This window comes from Crocuta crocuta, unplaced genomic scaffold (genome assembly GCF_008692635.1).
Source record: "Crocuta crocuta isolate KB4526 unplaced genomic scaffold, BGI_CrCroc_1.0 scaffold91-1, whole genome shotgun sequence".
In the NCBI taxonomy this organism is placed as follows: domain Eukaryota; kingdom Metazoa; phylum Chordata; class Mammalia; order Carnivora; family Hyaenidae; genus Crocuta; species Crocuta crocuta.
In genome coordinates this window covers 460,061-481,429 of record NW_027551575.1, presented here as the reverse complement: position 1 = coordinate 481,429, position 21,369 = coordinate 460,061, and the positions used below count along the sequence as shown (strand labels likewise).

At 44.2% G+C, this 21,369-nt stretch overlaps 1 pseudogene; it reads right to left on the bottom strand.

Annotated features, from left to right (window-relative positions):
- Positions 1 to 2,419: 2,419 nt before the first annotated feature.
- On the bottom strand, positions 2,420 to 2,514 carry LOC144221093 (U6 spliceosomal RNA; annotated as a pseudogene).
- Positions 2,515 to 21,369: the final 18,855 nt, after the last annotated feature.

Sequence of the window (21,369 nt, the reverse complement as noted above, 5' to 3'; positions counted from 1 at the left end):
TGTGGAATGGTCTAAAACGAAGGAATGTCAGTCCAGGAGTAAACTTTATGCAATTTATGAAGGAAGGAGGAAAGGGAGAGAGGAAGGAAGGAATGTCAGAGATAGGTGGTTAGTTATATTTCTTGTTTCACCACTGGATGTGCATCGTGACGTGAATTCATAGGCCATGCGTTAGAGTGTTGTCAAAACAGTGTCTGAAGCTCTGGGTCCTGGAGTCTGGGCTGGAAGGGGAAGGAAGCAAAACCTTGAGGGGGCTGAGAGGATGGGGAATGCGGAGAGAATGGGGGATGGCAGAGCTCCAGCAGATGGGAAGTCAGTTAGTGGATTTAAGGGAACGAGGTCTCAGGAGAGGAAGATGAGATCAGAGAGCCTGAGGAGGAGTGAAGTCGCCTCGGGTGGAACAAGATGGGTGATTCACAGGGCAGGGAGGGAAGGAAGGGGAGTGGGGACCGGTATAGTAGATGCATTGTCCACACTGGATATTAACGTGCCTGACTTGATGGCAAATTGTAGGAAAGAAAAAAAAGATGGCAAGCCACCAGGATGCCTTTAGGAGGTCTGGGGTCCGAGTGGCACAGGGAAGGAAGGAGGGACTGACTTGAAGAAAAATGAGTTAAGGTCTCTCTGAGGAGAAAGGAGGACACAGGTCTGGGAGTCTGGGAGAAGTGGAGAGGGAGGTGCAGAGCCCAGGCTGCAAAGGAAGCAGGAAAAGAAAGTTCTTTACCCCCAGGCTAATGTGAGGAGGTTGCTCACCATGAAACAGAGCTTCCAGAGGGATTGGGAAAGCTCTGGAATGCGGGTGCAGTGGGAGGAGGTGTCGGAGGAGGGGAGAGGAGCAGGCTGGAGGGAAGGCTGGAGGGAACCTTCTCCACCGAGGAGTTGAGGGGGGTCTCTTTGGTGGGTTCTGGGGTAAACTTTGAAATCATAGCTGGCATTAAAAAAAAGGAATATACAAATGTCTTTTTTTGTTCAAAACTACACAATAAGTTATCTATGGACACACACAGTGACAGCCATAAACCATCATGTACCTTGTCAACTAAAACCCATAACCTGTTCTTTAGTTTTCAGTTTCTCTGACCTTACTGGTGAGACTCATGCTTTGAACTTCTGGTAACGGTTTGTTAGTAGTGATAATGCCTGATCTGAGGAATCAGAACATGCCACCTCTGTGCCACCTTCACCTGCCAGTGCCCGTGCCAGACTCCTCCTCTTCTTTGGGGTCTTTAAAACAACTTGTGCTCAGTTTCACACAGCAGAGGCATCAGGGAAGCAGCTCTTAGTACCTCAATAGTGCCCACAATGCTTTTGCCATCCTAGTCACAAAATCTCTGAGCCAAGCATCACAACCAACTTCGGAATGGTTTTGCCTAACGTTCTCAGCTGTCAAGGGTCCTTCTGGTGTTCTTGGCAGGGTTACTGCAGACATTTTGAATACTTTCAAGAATAATTTCTGCAATGGCTTTTGAAATCTTTATTTGATGGATTTAGTGAGTCCAGAGGTGGGAGACACAGAAATCAAGCCCAACCACCTCCTAGAAAAGACGCCTTCTTCAAAATCAGCGGTAGCAGCACTGAGTTATATCTGCAATACTTTCTTTTCATTCGCTCTACCTCACTTGTCCCGCCAGCCTGTCGCGTGGCTGTTGTATCTGAACATTTGCCATATGCTCATTCAATTCTCCCTCTTCGTCCTCACTAGTAGCAACCTTGCTTGAAGACATTTTTCAGCTTGTGACTCATCACCTTTCCCTTTCAAGAATGTGGAGTCATCTTTGGTCTCAATGAATTCTACTTTTCTGAGGATGAATATCTTCAAGATTTAGGGTCAACCCCTCTCCAAACACCTGCAAATGCATTTAAAAATGGGTCAGTTCCAGGGTAGAGTTTTTCTTTTATGTTACAAAATGTATTCATAATACATTATGCAGGTGTTTTGATGAGAATCCAGAAACATCTTGAGACACCATATTTTTTGGAAATGTGAGAATTTAAGACCAATGCTGTTCCAACAAGTCTTGTGTATAGAGCTTTTTATTGCATTCATTTGCATTATTTTGTTTACTTCTCAGAACTCTGTCAATTAGCAGCAGCTCCGTCTTACAGATGAGAAATGGAGCACAGAGAAAATTCACCTAAACTCATACACTTGGAAGGTGGTGGGCCCAAGGTTAAACCCGGTGTTCTCTACCCTAGATCATTCTGCCTTTCAGAATTAAGGGCAAATCATACAATAAGATCATTCCAAACCAGGCACATGACAGGTTAGAGCTGAAAGAGACCCCTTTCTGTATCTACTTCAACCTCCACCTGCCTAGATATTCAGTGGATGTATGTAATTAGAAAAAATGTGAATCGTTTGATGGTATACCTATAAATATTATCCCTGGAAAGAAAAGGAACATTTGGTAAATGTACAAAAGATATGGGAAAAATTTGCATGTTATCCTTGTGCAGGGATCATGTTAATCTTGTCTGTATTGTTCCAGTTTTAGTATACATGCTGCCAAGCAATCTTCAGAATATTTTTAAATGACTATACCATGATAGGAAATACCAAAATGTATCACATGTAGTAAAGTTCGGTATTGTTTCGTGAGACTTTTGTGTTGGTTGCATATATTTGTAGATATTGTGGGTCATGATATAGAATTTATTTCATACTGTGGATTGTGCTAACAAATGGTGGAAAGCCACTGGTATGGTAGAAAGAGCATTGGAAAATGGGCTCAATTACTGGACTCTAGTCATTGCTTTGCCAATAACCACCTGCATGAGCTTGGCCAAGGAACTTAACCCATCAGGGCTCCATTTCCTTCTCTTTAAAATGAGTGGATTGAACTAGATGTTTTTGAGATCTCTTTCCCTAAGATTCTATCATTCTGGTAATTCTCTCATGGCATCGATGAAACACAAAAGCTTTTCAAACGAGGAAGGTGGCTGGAGAGAGGTGTCAGGAGCAGCAAGGCAAGCATGAGCCAGGTGCAGACACACAACTTTCCCACAACAGCTGCTGCCCTGGTGCTCATTCTTGCTGCTTGTCATCATGCTGGTAGCACCCTGAGATGCTGCTGCCACGAGGGTGTGAATGATGACCGTGGTTAAATCCAAGTTGGAGCCTGTGGACAGCAGTGGAGGTGAGGACTGCCAAGCACACACACCTGGTACCACTCTTGGCACTGCAAGGTGCTCGGAAGCAGTTCTCGATGACAAGCATGATAAATATTCCAGGGAGGAACCAAAAGAAAGGCAACCTAAATAGAATAAGTTGAAACTCAGGAGCCAACAATCTATGTGGCCCTAGAGTAATAAAGGTTTTCCTTAGAAAAAAAAAAGGAGGGGAGCAATTTCAGAAAATATGCAATGTGAAATGCTTAGTATAATTCCTTTTCTGGCGTATACTAGCACTTAGTTCTCTGTAAAGAACAGGGACCAGTTATCACTTCCCACTCATTTGATGGATAAGATGTAAAGTTAATTTCATGGTGGAGAAACACCCAAGAGATTGCTTGCTTTCCATTAATACAGAAGACAATTTTGACACTAGCACATAGAATGTGTATATGTACACATACACGCACATACACACACAAGAGCTGATAAATACATTAAATGCCTAAATTATTTTTTTAAAAATATTTCTTATTTATTTCTAGGAAAGAGAGAGAGAAACAGCATGAGCAGGGGAGGGTCAGAGAGAGAGGGAGACACACACTCTGAAATAGGTTCCAGGCTCTGAGCTGGCAGTCAGGACAGAGCCCGACTCGGGCCTCGAACCCATGAACCGCGAGATCATGACCTAAGCGAAAGTCGGACGCTTAACCGACTGAGCCACTCAGGCGCCCCTAAATGCCTAAATTATTAATGGATCCTAGGACAGCATACAATATGAAAAGCAACAAGATTATCTGTGTGATATGCACCCACATGTAGAAATTGAGAATTTATTTATTTTTTCATGGAGAAACATAATGCCAGAAAACATTCTGCCTTTGAAGAGAAAGAGTACAAAGATGTTCCAACAACTGAAGGTTATAGTTTTGCCCAATTGCTTATTATTCATTACACTTGGAAATAGAACATGGAGAGGACAATTACCTTTCCCTGCCTAGATCTCTTCAGCATGCTTTAATTTAGTGTTACCCCCCAGGAAAGATTTAACAAGATGTCTCTGTTGGCCTGCAAAAAAAAAAAAAAAAAAAAAACCTGGTTGACAAGAGCCTTGTGTGTCAGAAAGCAGATCAGAAGTGGACTTGGTTGTTGTTAAACATTGTGTACTTTTAAAGAAATAGATTGATAATTTAAGTCATTTTACTGCATGTGGAGAGCATGGACTGACAGCTCTGGGGCCCATTGCCTGTTTGCAGCTCAGGTGCATCATGGGTATAAACATGGAACCAACCTCACTCAGCCCCAAAGATGAGACCCTTCCAGTCACTCCAGCTACACTGAGGAGAAGACAGAGCCTGGTGGTTGGGTCTCACCATGACTGTGGCCGTGCAGCAGGTACTTCTGAACAGAGTGGGGAGGAGATGCACTTGCTAGACTCTCCTTTTTGTGTAGGTGACTGGAGAAGTTTAGGAGATGAATACTTTTTGTTGTAACCTATTGTGACAGACACTAAATGCATGAGACTACTGTGGAATGTTGATGTAGCTTCTTTGGTTGGTGTGTTTACTTCCAAATGACAAACACAAAATAAAACAAAATCCAAAACCAAAACAAAAAATAACTCCAAACCGAGTCCCAGCAACAGGAAAAAAAATACCCAGCCCATACTAACCGAGTGGTCGTTATTTTTGGCTGTGGGCTGAGCTGGTGAGACGCTCTTTGGCCGGCTGTCACTGTGCACAGCCGTCTGACTGGAATTTTTGTGAGCCAGCAAAGGGATGGTTATATTTGGCCTCTGGAAGGGAAGTTGCTGAGATAGAAAGGCAGCTTTGGGTCATAGGGTTTGAGCCCATGCCAGCAGGAGGGGAAGCAGGTCACCCATGTCCAGCTGAGGAAGCTGGTAGGACAACCAAGCTGGGCCTTCAGCAGGGTTGTGGCAGGGAGCCTACAGGGGAGCGTATCGAATGGCCAGACTGGACTGCCGGAGAAGTTTGTTCCAGTCCCGTGAGCCCCGCCCCCCATGGCTAGGCCAGCCAGGAGGGCCAGTGCCTGCAGAACAGGATTCACTGCCATCTGTTTTCCTTCACTTTGCCACCAGTGCTCAGAGTAGGTTATCTCCTGATATTGATTCATGGAAGTTTCCATGTCATTTACTAATTATCATTTACACACCTGTGTTCACCACTAGATCGTGAGTGCTTCTGTTTTACCTTCATGATCCTCAGAGCTTCCACACATGAGGACATTCTAAGAACCAAAACAGCATGAGGTTGCCCTCCCCCCTGTGCACTCTGGGTTATGTATATATAAAGTAAATGATTAAATCTCCAGTTGTGTTATAAAAAGAATGACACTTGAGTCATGATAGAAAAACAAGATTGTTGTTTATGAATATACCACTGAAATATGCATTTTGTAAGGCTCATTGATTTATTTCCAATTCGAGAAACCACACAGACATACAAAATGGTTCATTAGATATTCATTATACCTCCTTAGCTGCTTTTATTAGAAGTGCCCACGGTGCCAATGGCAAGGTTGATGGTTTCAGGGGTTGAGTCCATGCTTGAAGCTCATCAATTTCTCATAGGCAGCTTTGGTTTAAGGTATTTCGATGATTTTATAGAAATGTTTTATCCCATTAAAAGCTATAACTTAAACTGTGGTGCAGGGCAGGCACACATTAGGTGATAAATGGCTTTGTGTAAGAGATTTCAAATTTGTCAAATCTGCATTAAAGAACTATATTTGAAATTGGTTAGAAGGTTGGGTGAATTCTCCAGGTGAAAATGACATTTGTTTTATGGATCCTTCTGAAACAATTCCCCCAGAGTTTTCATTTGAATAAATCACATCCAAGTTCAGCACGCCAGAAGCAGCTAGCCTGGTAGAGTTGCATTAGATGCTCTTCTGGTTGCTCCTTTTAGGGAAGATGGCTTGATTTTATCATTTGTAAAGAAGGTGAGACTAGATAACCTGGAGGCATGAGTCTTTATACCCTCTCATTCATCCATTCATTCCACATGTTGTTATTGAGTAGATGTGGGCATGTTCTGTCACTAAAGAAAGGGCAACATACAACCTAGGCCTCATTATCATGGAGATGATATCCTAGGAGAAAGACAATAAACAAATAAAATCATCTCATAGATTGCTAAGTGTGCTGAAAGCACTAGAGTATTGTGATGGTAGGTTGTTGGCAGGTGGTCCTGCGCCTCTCTGAGAAAGTGTCACATCAGCTGAGAAGCCATTGGAGTGAACATCTGGAGGAGCAGCATTCCAGGAAGAGGGGCCAGCTAAGGCCATGGTGTGGCAATGCAGTAGTGCGCTCAAGGAAGAGAAAGGCCTAAGTGTTTTCTTCATGGGTCGTCTTCCCCCACCTCTAGAGCTGTGAAATTCTGCTACATGGAAATTATGAGACCAAGAGTGTCGTGGGACATGTGTAGAGAGGAGGGAAGTGAGAGGAAACCCCAAGTTTGGGGCAGATAGCCATGTTAAGGTAGACTAGGCTATGCTGCAGTCATGAATAACTCCACATCTCACTGCCTTCACCAAACAGGATTTTTCCAAGCCCGTGTCATGGCCTGATTTGGGTCTGATGGTTCCTCTGTCTGAAGGGAAGCAGATTCTTACTATCATGTGTCTCTACCATCTTGAAGTCCTTTCTCTCCAGCCTCATGAGTTGGGAGGGGAGAATAAGTAGAAGTCTGGATTGAATGTTTTAGGGGCCAGGGATACATTGGAATCCAGGTTTGTGACTCTTAAGTTTAAGGGAGCGTAAGGGAGGCTGGAAAACACAATCTTGCTGTGAGCTGAGGGAGGAGTAGCTGAATTGATAAACAGTCTTGGCCACAAGAAAGGAAAGGGGAAAAAAGAGGGAATACTTTCCCTATGTCCCTAAAGACCTGCACAGCCCGTGTTCCTTCATGGCCAGGAGTGCTGGCAAAGGGCTGAGTTTGTCCTCGCAATGTCCTCTCAATGATGATTTCTCTCCATCCCACCAGACTATACACAGAGAAGGGGAGAAATATCCTAATCAGCCATGGAAGGGAACTCACCTAGGTGAACCCCCAGTCTAGGCTCAAACTCAGTCATTTCAGTGCTTGTTAAGAGTCTAGACAAGAAGCCNACAACAGTGGTGAGAGTGGACATCCCTGTCGTGTTCCGGATCTCAGGGGGAAAGCTCTCAGTTTTTCCCCGTTGAGGATGATGTTAGCTGAAGGCTGACAAGAAGCCACTTTTGATGCTAGAGACTCCTAACTCCTATTGCCGGCCTTCCTGGCTTCCTTCTATCTGATTTCACCCCATGTTAATCCAACCCTACTGCTCATACCTCAGACCATCCACTCTAACCAGGCCTGACTTCTTGAGGCTTCCCACTCAAGAGAGAACAGATTTCATCTCCTTTGTTCTCACCCTCATTCTCTTGTAATGCCTGGATGCTCCTCTCTGTCAAATCCTACAGTCCTTCTTAAGGTTTATTTATTTATTTATTTATTTATTTATTTTTGAGAGAGAGAGAGAGAGAGAGGCAGAGAGAGAGAGAGAGAAAGAGAGAGAATCGCAATCAGTTTCCATCCTATCAATGCAGAGCCTGATATGGGGCTTGAACTTACAAACTGTGAGATCATGACCTGATCTGAAGTCAAGAGTCAGACACCCAACTGACTTAACCACCCAGCCACCCAAATCCTACAGTCCTTCTTATCTTTGTGGAACCTTCCTTGCCATCTCAGACTTCAGTGGAGTATAATCACAAAAAGGCTGTATGTCTCTTCTGTTCCAGCTTCAAATGCCCAGGCAGGTCCCTATTTCCCTCTCCTTTAGAGACATTTCATGCAGATTGCATTGCTTTCTGGATTCCTTTCAACTATTAGACTAGCCTCGATTTTGAAAATGAGGTTTATTTTCAAGTATTAGAAGTCCAGTCCAGTCTAAAGTAAACCTTCCATCTCACCTTCAACTCAGAGTGACCTCAGCTTAAGTTCAGAGTTATGCAGTTGGGAAAGAGGGGTTAATTTGCTATTTTTCCTTTCTCTATTTCATGTCCCTGGGGGCTCTTCCAGGGTTCAGGTTGGTATTGGTCAGATTAGAGGAAGAGGGGCAAAATAATAAATTTCACATGAAGAGGCCCTAAAGGTCTAATGTTGAGAGGCCACAAAGGGCACTGCTTTCTAGCAGTGACCATCATCCATTTTCTCCTGGGGTACATTTTGTGCTACTTTGAAGAATCTCCTCTCAGGAATCACGTAAACCTCATCCATCCGTCTCCTTTCTCTGCTCAACCTGCTCTGGCCTTCTTTCTGCATCTCAGGGTTGACATGTTCCTTTCTGCCTTGGAGCCTTTGCAGTTTCATCCCTCTAACTGGGAGCCTCCCTCCCTAACCCGTTGACCAGGTAATTCCTACTCACCTTTCAAATCTCAACTCAAGCATCAATTCTCTCGACAAGCCTAACTTGAACTCTCAGCTCAGGGCAGCCTCTGATCATGTACTCCCACAGCCTTTAATGAAGTCATTGATTGTGTAAATAGTTGTTTAACATCTGTCTTCCCCACTTGAATGTGGATTCCAAGAGGGCTTGATAAACAGACATTTGTAGAAAGAGAATAAGTGGATTTTCCCAATAAGCTCACGGGCACTGTGATGCGCCAAACAGATAATATGTACTTAATAACTATTTGTGACATTTACATGAAAAGGAAGGCAGGAGCCATCCCTGTTAATCCCTGGATTAGTTATAGGACTTAGCACATAGTAGGATTTCAGTAAATGTCTGTTAGCCCAAGTGTTTTGAACAACCTGTTCATAGTTAACCCACATAATGGAGAATTGACTGAAATGTGTTTCTGACCTGACCTGTGCCTTATGGGTGTTTATCTGAATGTCATTTGAAGAATTGCTGTGTTATCTTCGCTAAGCCAGGCCACTCCTCTGCTGACTTCATATTCCATAGTTCAGGAGGAACATGTAGCAACGGGACACGGATAATGTGATCATAGATCCACAGAGTGACAAATGCTAATAATTTGTCCCTTGGTTCCCTTCAGTACACTTGTATCTCTGTCAGCCCAACCAATCCAATCCTTGGTTCCCCAAGCAGGGTCCACCATATGTGCCTTCAACCTGAATTGCATGAAGACTTGTTTTATTAGTCACAATTAGTTGCAGGTGCAAAGACTGAGGGCACAACTAACTGTAGCTGGAATCACCTCCTCACATACGAAATTAAACACTTGCACACTCAGAATTAGGTTCAAGTGGCTAATTGCACCCGGAAGTAGGTAATTGCAGGTGCAATTAGCTGCAAGTGCAGTTTTTCACCCGAGACTAATTGCTCCCAAAGTAAGGAGATAGGGATTGAAAATTCAGCACCGAATGGATGTGTGGTTATTGCAACCACCTGTGATTTTAATAGTCCTCCCCCCACCACCCCTGACTTAGAGTGTGGTGGCCTCCCTTTGGTCTTTATGAATAGTTACATTGCTTAACTTTTTCTGTATGTTGTTCTGCAGGATTCTCCTTTCAGGTTGGGTCTTCTCCCTTACAAAGTACCTCTTTCTTCAAGAGTTCTGGAATCCCCAGATTTTTAAAGGACACATGTTTCTCTACAGTTTATCTGCACCTAAAGCCCCATCAGAAATAAAAATGGTCAGCAAGTTGGACTGCATAGTAGGTGCTAACTTCCCACTAATTTTTGAACACAATTTCTTGAGGATTGTCATTTGAACATGACGGATGAAAAATTTCCTCACCTCAGGTGAGGAAGAGATGGACTCTCCATCAAACTACCCAGCAAAGTGTCTTCACTAGCAGGTTCAATCTGACATACTTTTTCCTAATGGCTTTTCTCCAATATCAGTATAGGATTCCACCCAAGAAAACAAAAGCCACCATAGTGTTTTTTAAAGTAATTATAAAATGCAAGAATAATGGATTAAAAAAATCAATGAATTTTAACTTAAATTGGATTCAGTAAAACTAACCAAGGAAACCAAAACTGTTAATACCATTCCAGAAAGTCTTTTGATCAAATGAACATTATTGAGGTGAGGAGTTGATCACCATAGTTGTTTTGACAGAGAGAATTTAATAAAGGCAATTAGTTACACTGGTATTAGCAGGCGGGAATGGCCATAAAAGTAACCCTGAAGAAGCTCAGAGATAACTGCAGGAAGAGGACCTACCACCCAAAGGGCTGGGGAAGCAGAGGCAAGAAGCTGGGTTATTAGCAGCTAGAAGCTTGAAGAAGCTTCTAGAGCAAGTTTAGAGTTGTCGCACAGACCTCAGGTGGAGGGATACTGCCTGATGGCTTACTACCTCAGCAGCTTGGAGGGGTGGCCACACAGCTGGGACCCAGAGCTCTGAGAAGAGGGCACTGTCTGGCAGTTTCCAGTGCCTTAGGAGCTTAGGGGAGAGAGCCTGCAGAGTGGGACCTGGAGCCCTGAGTAGGGCTGCCACCCAGCTAGTACCACACCTGTGAAACTGCAGCATGTGTTCATAATGGGGGAAATGCCTTCAGGGTGTGCCATGGAGCCTGGAGTTTGTGGTCTCAGGCCAACTCAAACCTGGATGCAGCATGTCTTTATATAAGATGAGGAAGTGGCAGGGGCACCTGGGTGGCTCAGTGGGTTAAGCGTCTGACTTGGTTTTGGCTCAGGTCATGATCTTTTGGTTAATAAGTTTGAGCCCCGTATTGGGCCCTGTGGAGACAGCATGGAGCCTGCTTGGGATTCTCTCTCTCTCTCTCTCTCTCTCTCTCTCTCTTTCCCTTTCTCTCTCTTTCTTCGCCCTCCCCCCCACCGCCCCCGCTCCTTCCCTGCTCTCTCTCTCTCAAAATAAATAAATAAACTTTATAAAGTTTTTTTTTAAAAAAGATGGGGAAGTGGCAGCTGCAGAGAAGAATTTCTGGAGAAGGCTTGTAGGAGGCGAAGTTGAGCCTGTGTAGGGTGTGTGCTTTCATGTGTGTCTTTTTTCTTTGTCCAGCATTTTCCTTTGCATGGCTTTATTCATTTTTATCATGAAGCAGATTGCGTGGGGAGTGGGAGGGAGGGAAGGAAAGATGGAGAGGGAGAGAAAATATGATTGTCATAGTGAATACAAGGCAGCAGTGGCCTTAAGACGGTGATCCTAGCAGGTGCCTACAGCCAGCCCTGCCCAGGCATCTGTAGCAGATTCCATGTCCTCACAGTTCACCTGGCTGATCCATATCCCCCCTTCCTTCTTGCTGCCAGAGTTCAGGGCTGCCTGAAGTCGACCTCCTGACTTGTGCGGAGTGCTGACTCCTCTGCTTCCCTGCTTAGTCATTCTGAGGTGGGAAGGGATCCCACCTGCTAAGCTGGTGGCAGCCTCAGCTGAATGCCAATCTGACTGGGCTGTCGACCCCTTTGAACTCCCTCTGGCTGTGGAATCTGCTATTGTTCAGATCCTGTGGTGTGCAGAGACTGGCGACAAAGCCTGGTGGTGAGGACGGGAGAGAGCCCAGGGGGAACGGGGTGGGTGGGAGGACTTTGACCTGCCCTGGGCAGTGCTCTGAGGGTCCAGGGTACTCTCTGCTGCAGGAAGGTGATGTTTACTTGGCTACAGGTCCAGCTCCTAATGGACTGCTTCAGCCAAGCATTTCCTTTTGGCAAGGGGAGCAAGCGTTCCTTTGCCCTTATCACCCTGCTTGGTGGCAACTTAGGCTTCTCAAGAGGGGACATAAATATTAGGGGAAGTTGGGTCACCTACCAGACATTTAAACCAAGAAAAATAAATCTTTGCTTCTCAGGAAAACAAATAAAACCACACAAAGGAAAGTGCTGGGTACAGAGAAAGTAACAATCTTTTTAAAATCTTTTAAAAATCTGACTAACCTACAACAGTCACTGAAGCATTTGATGCTGTTTTTTCCCACCCCTCCCCTGTGCAAATAGTTCACTGTTCATTCATTCATTCAATACATAAGTATTAGATGAGTACCTACTGTTGCCAATGCCTTGAGATAGGACCCCCAGCAAGGTAGATAAAACATCGTAACCCCGGGGACCGTATATTCTGAGGGGAGGAGGGTCAGCTCTCTCTTACATAAAGTTTCTTACCCTGTTTTCACTTGTCAATCAATCCTAATGAGCACTCCCTTATTGTTATATCATCTTTGTGCCCATTATCCTGATGATTGTTTACTTTTCCAAGTAAATGAGTCAGAGTTTATTTGACCAGCTCCCTACAGTTGGGTATGAGCTCTCTTTCCCATTTTCACAGTTTTAAAAAATGTTGCGATAAATGTATTTGTGTAGGTGGATTAAAAACACTTTTTTCCATAGTTTGGATATTTTCCTCCTTAGCCATATCTCACAGTACCAGGCAGGACTCTTGGTTACAAACAACAGAGCCCAAATCTGGTAAACAAAGGCGGAAAAGGAATGTATTGGAAGGCTCTCCATCCAGTAGCTTAAAGGATAGACAGGAGGCTGGAGAACCAAGCTCAGAAAAGCAGCATGAATGCAGGGGCGGGCACCAAGAGTACAGCCCAGACCCCCTCCCAGGAACAGTGTGCTAGAAGCCTGCAGTCCCCTTCCTCCCGCACATAGCTTCAGTGCCTTGGTCTCTTGACTCTATCAACATCAGGAGGAATCTTTATCTTCCTTGAACCTCTTTCTCATCCCACCCTCAAGATTCTGAGTTTAGGATGTGAGCTTGGGCCTGGCCTGGCAGATTACCTGCCTGACTCTTTGATTTTTACGAGTGAGAGGAGGGAGTCCCACATCCTTCCTTGGCTGTCCTAGTAGGAGGTAGGTTTCTGCACACTCTCCCCCTATCCTCAGGAGTGGTGGATTCCGGATAGGAAAAAGAAAAAATATCCACTACAAACACATTCTCTTATTTATTCCATGTGTTTACTATAGGTATACGGGGAGATGGTCAGGTAGGGACATAGTTAAAAGACATTCAATTTTGCTTGCTTGTGGAGGGCATAAATACTGCCCAGAAATGTTGGGATACAAGCTGGGGTGTTCGGACCCTGCATCAACCCTGAGGCACTTAGCACTTGGGCCTGGATAACATGGGTCAAGTTTACAATGATTACCGCCATATATGGATAAGAAAACTGAGGGTTGGAATGGATCCGTGGCTTCTATGAGATCACACAGACAGGAAATGTGAGCCTTGAGCCTAGGTCTTCTGAAACCCACGAAGGTTACTTGACTTGTACTGCTTCCTAGTGCTGAGCTGGTGACTGGTATAAGGGGTGCCTGGAGCAATCTAGGCGAAGGCGCTTTCAACAAAGGGGTCTTTGTAACAAGGCTTTCTTTGTTTAGCCACCAGACTGTTCCCTGGAGTAATTAAGGCCTGTAGTTCTTAGATATAAGGCTGGCTGACATTACTTGACATAATACAGCAATCTGAGCTTAGATGCCAGTGCAGTGTTTGAAATGCATGAGCCAGGGCAGACCTACTCCCAAACATCAGGACGCTAGCCACGTGATGGCCCTGCATCTCGTGCCTGCCGGCTCTAATGATAAAACAACACCCTCTGGGTCTATGGGAAAGGGTGCTAGTGACATGCAGCCCCTCTTGCCATGGCTGTATCTCCAGCACCTGCAGATGGACATCTGGCTCACTGCTGCCCAGAGGAGAAAGGTCATGATCTTCTGTGTGTCCTTGGGTACAGTCAATGCCTACCTGCATCTTTTTCCTGCTAGTACACAGGGCGCTCCTGGGGTGGTAACTGCTATCCTGTGGATATCCTGTGGATGGTCTGCCCTTAATTCCCATGGGGTCTTGGGAGCCTGCATTAATATCAGCTTGTATTGTCATCTTTCCTCTGTGAGTCTTCACCCTTGTGTTAAGAGTCCCTCATCTAAAGGTGGAAAGATAAAATTAACTCTCCCTGGAACTAGGAAATTAGCCTTTCCTGAGACTTGTACCGCTGGGGACCATGGGGGTCACCGGACAAAAATTCCGTCTCTGCCTTCAGAACATTTTCAATATCTCTGAGGTTGGCTACCATTTGGAGGGGAAGAGAGAGAAGGTGCTTTCTTTAAAGACAGTGCCTGGGTCGTGGCCTTGACCAATGGCCGTGACTCTGTTGGAGGCCTTTGCTCTCCCTGACCCCCCCAGGACACACTGGTGTACAGGTTGTCTGCCTGGCAAATCAAGGAATTTCAGGCTTTTAGATGGAAGTGGAATTTGGGCATTGGTAGAGTTAACGTTTATAGATTCAACTATTTGTGTGTGCCCTTAAGGGCTCATGACATGAAGTGATTTTTAATCACGCTGAAGCACACATTTCCATCACACGCGGGTGGGTGAGTCACTTCACTACTAAGAATCTGGCATCAGTGTTTCAGCAGGGCTTGGGGCTCTACTACCCTCCTCACTAAAGACGATCTGTGAGGGGATCTTTATGCTTTAGCAGTATTTGGGGATTTGGAGAGTCATGAGATTCTTTGGCTGAGTCCCCTGGCCGAGGTGGTGAAGGCCCTGGTCTCTCAGGCTCACCCTGGGCCACTTCCGTTTATGCCCCCCACGTCCCTCCTGAACCTCAAGCTTGGGAACAGGCTCTTGCAGGCTCACCGCACCTGCTCATCTCAGGACAGGGGTACTGGCACTGGCAGGGAGAGTAGACCTCCTAGCTGCTGCGTGCTGTGTGGGACTGCAGTGTCTGCTGAGAATTTAAAGCCAATAATAAAATCGACTGTAAGTCAGTCTGCTTTTTATTATCCCCATGCCAGCAATTCTAAACAATGTCAGTGATAAAATACTCCTTCCCCAAAATCTTTTGTTGGTCCACATTCTAAACAATTGCTGTAGCGACTGTTGAATTCTAATTATATACAGTCATAGAAGTGTGTATATATATATATGTTTCAAATTAGCATATTTTATTACTTGTCCTTTTTTAAATATTATATCCCACCTGAAATTTAATCAGGAGAACTCCCAGGAAGGACAGTCTGGGGTGGTTTGAGCTGGCTTGAGGCATAGCTTGTGTCTTCGGCCCCTGAGTACTAGGGATTCCTGTATTTAGGTGACAGGTAAACAATGATAGTGCAGTGATTGCAAAGCCAAGAAACAGAGCCTGAGTTAATTCAGTTCTGTCCTTGCATGTGACCACTTGGTGTTTTGGGGTTTGAAATTTTGTAAATGCAAATTGTTTCATACACGGAGTATTTGATTTTGAATAGCATCTTTAAAATTGAAGTTTATTCTGTTTAAGGGATTGTTTTAAAACTCATGAATAATGAGAATAATAGTAATTACTGATTATTACAGGATTATCAATGAAAATAATTTTGTCACATAGAGGAGGGCATTAAAAAACATGATCTACTTTGGGTGTCAAGCACATGAGGTCTGCCGCTGCCTGTGCAGGTTCAGACAAGAGAAACCGCTCTAGTTAGTTGAAACAGGAGGGCATGAATAATCAGGTATTCAGTGGCTTACAAACACTTTGAAGGGCTGGGGAAGCAGGCTGGAGGCAGAGCCCCTAGAAACAATTTCAGCTCCAAAGGTTACCGTGTGCCTTGGCGGGAAGGCGATGCTCGCATCTGCCCACCGCCTCTGCCATGACCTGGGCCAGCCAAGTCAAGACTCTGTGCCTTAGGGCACCCGGGTGGCTCAGTCAGTTTGGTGTCTGACTTCTGCTCAGGTCATGATCTCATGGCTCATGAGTTCGAGCCCAGCTTCAGGCTCTGTGCTGACAGCTCAGAGCCTGGAACCTGCTTTGAATTCTGTGTCTCCTTCTCTCTCTGCTCCTCCCCTGCTTGTACTCTGTCTCAAAAATAATAAACATTAAAAAAGCCTCCGTGCCTTGCCTCTCACCCACCTAACTGAGCTCTAAATTGAAGTCTTGTGCCAGTGCATCTGACTGGCAGAACCTAATCCCACTTGGACCTCTACCTGCAGAGAAGGATAGGGAACTTTGTTTTTCATTTTTCAGTGTCTGCAGTATGGGATGGTGCCCTGGAGAAGCTCGGAATGGAGGCTGAACAAGCCAGCGAACAGCACCCTCCACACCGACCCTGCCGAGTCTCTCCATGTCACCTTCCTTTGGTCTCTGGAGGGGTAAGGAAAGCCAGATTCTGTCCAGTGCTGACTTCTGGAAATAATGGCTGGCTCTGCAGTCAAATGTTTGCAGGGCAGCCATTTTTGTGCTGGTCCCCTCCTGTCCTCCATGGGGATCTCCCCCCGCCCCCCTCTGCCCGCCTCCTGGCTCTCCCGGTGGGTGCATTGTGCATGTGCTCTCCAAATCTTCTCTTCATCAACTCTCTCACATCTTTTGGGGGAAAGTGGCCCCCAAACACCCCCAGCTCTCCATGAAGCCACCTGCTCACATACATGTGTTTTCATCATCATTATTCTTTTATAGTAACTTTTTTCTTTTCAGGGATTCTTCTTATTACACCTTTGCAGATTAATTGCAACTCTTGTCCTCAAGGAGTTTTGCTACCATTCTTATAACATTAAAAATACTCTAATTTGCATCTGCACTTGGGCCCTGAAACCTCAGCTCTGCTGTCCCTTGTGGGGACAACAGGTGGTTGTGAGTGATGCTGGGACCAAGGACTAGGATCTGTGACAACTGCCTGGAGGGTGACACTGCAGGGGGTGGCAGGATGTGACCTTGGCATGGAAGTGACAGATAAGATTTAAAACCAATAGCCATCCTGAAGCCTGGAGGCAGGACCCACTGGGCAGCCTCTGCTCACAAGGCCAGAAGGGAAGAGCCTACGGCAATCTGCAGCCAAAGAGGCTGGCTTTCTTTGTTGCTGCCTTTCATGACAGTGTGACCAAAGACCATGACCTCTCTGGGAAGGGATGTTACTTATAGTGATAGAGGTTCTTCTTTTTGGCCAACTGGGACTGGGCGAGGAGCTGGCACAGAGAGATGTGGGAAGCAGGATTTGTGGCATGTGGGGTATTTCCCTCTGGAAATATTGCCTTTGCGACAGCATGAGTTTTCAGCATGGGAGACTGACTCCTTTCTCTACTTCTCTCCACCCACAGCCACTGCCAGGATGCTCAGAAACATATCCACATGCTAATCCCCAGCATGGAGTAGAACTGAGGAAAGGAAGTGGGTCCAGCATGTCTGTTTTCCTTCCCTTCCCAGTGACCCCCATGGGCTCACACCAGTCACCCGAAGCCTTTGCCTCTTCATCCCTGCTGCTTGCTAGTGACCAGAACCTCATTTTACTTCTGATAATGGGGTCAGAGAGTTTGACCCATAACCATCACCTTCACTGACTGTAGGAAGTCTCACTTCCTTATTTCTTATTTTTTAATAGTTTATTTTTTAAGTAAAAATTCTATACATTTAAGGTGTGCAGGATGATGATTTGATATACATACGTAGAGTGAAATAATTACTACAGTTGTCAAGGAACATGGGTTTTTTCCCAGGATCCAAGTCCTCTTCAAAGTATGGCTTTTCACTGTCTTGTGAAGACATGACATACCACATATTCAGTTATATATATATATAACATGTCTATGTTCAGTTAATGTATATATGTATTTGTATACATGTACATGTACACATGCATGTCTATATGTGTGAATGTGTATGCTTGAAAATGAGATAGAAGCTTATTAGCTCACCAAGCAGTCCAGAATGACAAGGCATCCTTGCTGATGCCTCCAACCAACTAAAAAGTCTTCCCAAAAATGGACATGGTCAAGATCAGGCTCTTCTTGAAAGACACAGCTAATTCTAACCAGCACATTAAGATTCTGAAGTTAAGAGCACATTGCAAACTGTGAATCGATGTGACATTGTCAAACAAAATGACCTGTGGGTTTGGGAGGTTGGCATTTGTAGGAGGAGGCCGAAGTGTGCATCTTAATCTTGATTTCCTTTGGGAATGTTTCCTCATTTGTGTTCATTCTGATTATGTTCTTGTGCCATCAAAATAGCTCTAATCTCNTCTCTCTCTCTCTCTCTCTCTCCCTCCCTCTCTCTCTCTCTCTCTCTCTCTTTCTTTCTTTCCAGGAAAAAGTGTTGCTTTGTTTTGATTTTTGATCAGCAACGACTGTTTGGTTTTTGAGATGTAAGTCTATATGTGTGTACAAAATCCCATTCCACTATGAGGAAAAGGAATGGATTTAAAGTCCTTCTTGGTGTGTAAATTATTTAATGCACTGGGACCTCAATGTTCAACCAGAAAACCAAAGTTCAGCATTCAGAATTTGATCTCAAAATGGCATGAACAATCCAATAGGTAAGCACAGATTTCTTCTTTATAGCCATAATCTCAGGATATTATGAAGCCTTTAGCCTTAAGAAAATTTCAGTCGGGATTTGTATTTAACATCAAGTTTATCTTTCTCTTGATTTTAAATGTATGGTAGGGATGGGGTAAGCTGCATAATAACAGAGATTCTGAATTCTAATATAAAGTTTGTCACCTTATCTCTTCTCTGTCAATACATGATTTGGCAATTCCCTACTGCATACTGTCACAGCTGTTTTTGGGGATCTTGAGCCAAAGCATAGTGTTTAGAGTATCCATCCATCTCCATCTCTGGACTTCACTCAGGCCCTCCCTAAACTCTCTTTCAATTTCTTGGGCTATGCACTCCAGTGAAGTGCAAACAAACAGATCATTTTCTTGATGGTGATAAGGCCGTAATAGACTTTGCCTCATTGCCTAGTGCCCTTCAGATATGTTTTCTACAAAACTCCTCAGCAGAACAAATATAGTTACTGAATTTGGTTACTGATACACAATGGAATAATAGCTAAATAACATAGTCACATGGTTATAATATAGCTGAATCATGCAGCAAGTTGCACACAATATGTGGTTAGGCAGGGAGAATGAAACTAAGGGTTAGAGGAAAAAGAGAGTGTGTATCTTTAGATGTGATCTGAAATGAAAAGCAGACACCCTGGAAAGGACATAGAAAGATGTCACCAGATGATGCCTGAGGAAGTGACTTCTCTTGTTAAGTAAGGCAAGACTGGGTAAGGACGTTGAGAAGGGCATGTTCAATTGGCTATATATCTTATGTATCTTTTCCTTTTCTCTTCCAGAGCAGTCATCCTAATTTAGTCCTTATTATCTCTTTGCTGGTCTTTACAATTGTTAAATACCTGATCTTCCAGTTTCCCTCTGATTTATCCCACAAAGCGTTGCCAAATCAATTGTCCTTTAACACCACACTGGTTATATCATTCTTCGGTTCCACGTCCTCCAGAGCCACTTATTACTCACTGGAGTAGAGTGGTACCAGTTTTTTAGCCTGGCATTCAAGGCTCTGACATATTCTTTGTTTAGGCCTACTCTTCAAATGTGTACCAGCACATCAGCATCACCTGGGACTTAGAGATGCAGCATCTCAGGTCCTATCTCAGAGTTATTGAATAGGAATCTGAATTTTAAAAAGATTCTCAGGTGATTCACATGGACAGGACATTTGAGAACACTGTTTGGATAGGTAAAATACTCATAAATATATGCCCTACTTTCCTTTTTTTTTTTTTTGCATATGGAATTACCTCCGTGTTTACTCCACTTTTGCCTGTCCTTTCACAAGATCCTTTTATGATCATCTCAAATGTAATCTCCTCCATGGAATCTTTCCCAGTTATCCCATGGACCAGGTAGATAAACCTTTAGAATGTCTGTCAAGCCTTTTGTAAATTAAACTGTCCTTGCTGAAGGGGCAGCTTTATTTCTATCCCCTCACCGGGTCCTTTCAGCTGTAGAGAATTGGCCTATGGTTGGATAATGAGCATAGAGTAGTCTGTCTATTGGCTGGCCAATAACCCAGAGTGTGGCCACCTGAAATGTGAGTAGAGACAACTAAATTCTCTTACTTTTTAGAAATTCAAATAAGACAGTTAGCAGTGCTTACTAAAACTAAATACCAGGAGATAGAGTCAAGGTCATGAGCAGTCATGTGCAAACCTTAGTTATGGGGAAATTAAAACTTTGAGTAAGCCAAGTGAGTAGAGATAGGAGGACAGAGCAGACTAACAGACATGGTAGAGATGCCCTCAGACAAAGTGATAGACAGAATAATGAGTACCTAGGCCTGTCCCAGTTCTTGATGACTTTCCCATGTGAGGTCTTGGGTTTTTAAAATAACACCTAACCCCCATGACTTGAGAAAACTTGCATGAATCTCTGTTTCTTGCAAATGAAATAGGCACTTTAATCCCCCCAAATGGAGCTGCTGGCTCCATCCTTAGACTTCCCTTTAAGACTGTGTTTCTCACTCTTGTTGGCTGTTTCCCAGTGTTGCATTATAACACCCATGGTTCTTTATAAACACCAGCTATTAGCAACTTGTGATAAGATTGTGTCCTTCTCATTTTTGAGCATCTAGCAAGATGTATACTAAAATTAGTGGTAGGATTGGTTCAAATTGAATTCCATGGAAGCAAAAGCATTACACTGAAGAGATCAGGGAAGGAAGGTGATAGGATCTATTATTAATAAGGGCAACTGAACTGAAGAGTGGCCAGCATTTACCTGAAGCCTTTGGTGCATTGTGCCAACCAAGCCAAAAAGCCACGAGCCAGTGTGTATTTTTAATACAGGCTGTTCAGTGTCATTGCAGCAAAATTAGTAATTCCCTTCTCTTAGGAACCTGATCTCAGCTGACACTATTTTATCAGTAAAATAATTTCTTGTAGTGAGTTGAATGTACCAAACACATGTTTCCAGCTGGTCAGCAATCTTCCTTCTTAACCTTTCATCTGCTCCAGGCTGTTCCTACAGATTACAGGACAAATGTATTTGGAGGATGATGGGTCCCAGCAGATTGAAGGAGGCAGCTTCATTCAGACGGTTGAATATAAGGCAGCTTATATTCAGACGGTTGTCTCTCACTGAGGGTCAGTGTGGGTCTGTTATGTGTATGCATTATGGTATATGCAAGGAAGCTATGCACGCAGAGAAATGGTTCTGTGCGGATGTGTGGATGTGTGTGTGTGTGTGTGTCTGTGTGTGTGCATGTTTCTTTTAGTGTGGAAGATCAAGCTGAATTTGAAAAGTGTCATCGTCATTGTTTGGAAGGAAGGCAGAGAGGGGGCCCTAATTTTACAAGTAGATGGGGATTTCTTTTCCTTTTCTCAACTCCCTCTTGGAGAACATCATGCTCCAAATCCAGAGGTTTCATCTGCTTTTAAACTGGAAGCTTCTTCTTTAATGGCTTTGTGACTCACAGGGCCCCGGTGGTGGTTGCTTTTTCTGTGTATAGAACTATAATCCTTCTCAATTATCAAAGACATAAATTACTATTATTTCCTTACCAGATCGAACAT